This window comes from Alligator sinensis, unplaced genomic scaffold (assembly GCF_000455745.1).
Source record: "Alligator sinensis unplaced genomic scaffold, ASM45574v1 scaffold923_2, whole genome shotgun sequence".
In the NCBI taxonomy this organism is placed as follows: domain Eukaryota; kingdom Metazoa; phylum Chordata; order Crocodylia; family Alligatoridae; genus Alligator; species Alligator sinensis.
In genome coordinates this window covers 471,267-471,618 of record NW_005842589.1, presented here as the reverse complement: position 1 = coordinate 471,618, position 352 = coordinate 471,267, and the positions used below count along the sequence as shown (strand labels likewise).

Below are 352 nucleotides of genomic sequence, written 5' to 3'. Positions count from 1 at the left end.
GGTGGCGGCAGCTCTCTCCCTGCCTGAGGAGGCAGAGCCCAGGCAACCAATCACTGTTTGCCCTCTCAGCTCAGTTGCCCAAAAGTGTTACGAACAGACAGACAGACAGACTAAGCCCTTTATTATATTAGAATACTCTGTATTTGAGATAACACAGCTCTTTCGGTCTGTTGAATATGGTATGAAACAGATCTTATAATATGGGAACTGAAGCAGAATACTCAATTTCATGGTAAGGGCGGCCAAAATTTGGAATGGGCTTCCAAGGGAGGTGGTGCTCTCCTCTACCTTGGGGGTCTTTAAGAGAAGGCTGGAATTAGGCATCTGTCTGGGATCACCTGTCTGGGGTCAC

General features: G+C 47.7%; 1 protein-coding gene across 5 annotated transcripts in view; it reads left to right on the top strand.

The window, feature by feature from the left end:
- ROBO1 (roundabout guidance receptor 1) overlaps nt 1-352 on the top strand; it is a 461,057-nt gene that overhangs the window by 385,009 nt on the left and 75,696 nt on the right. The gene's annotated exons all lie outside the window — the stretch shown is intronic.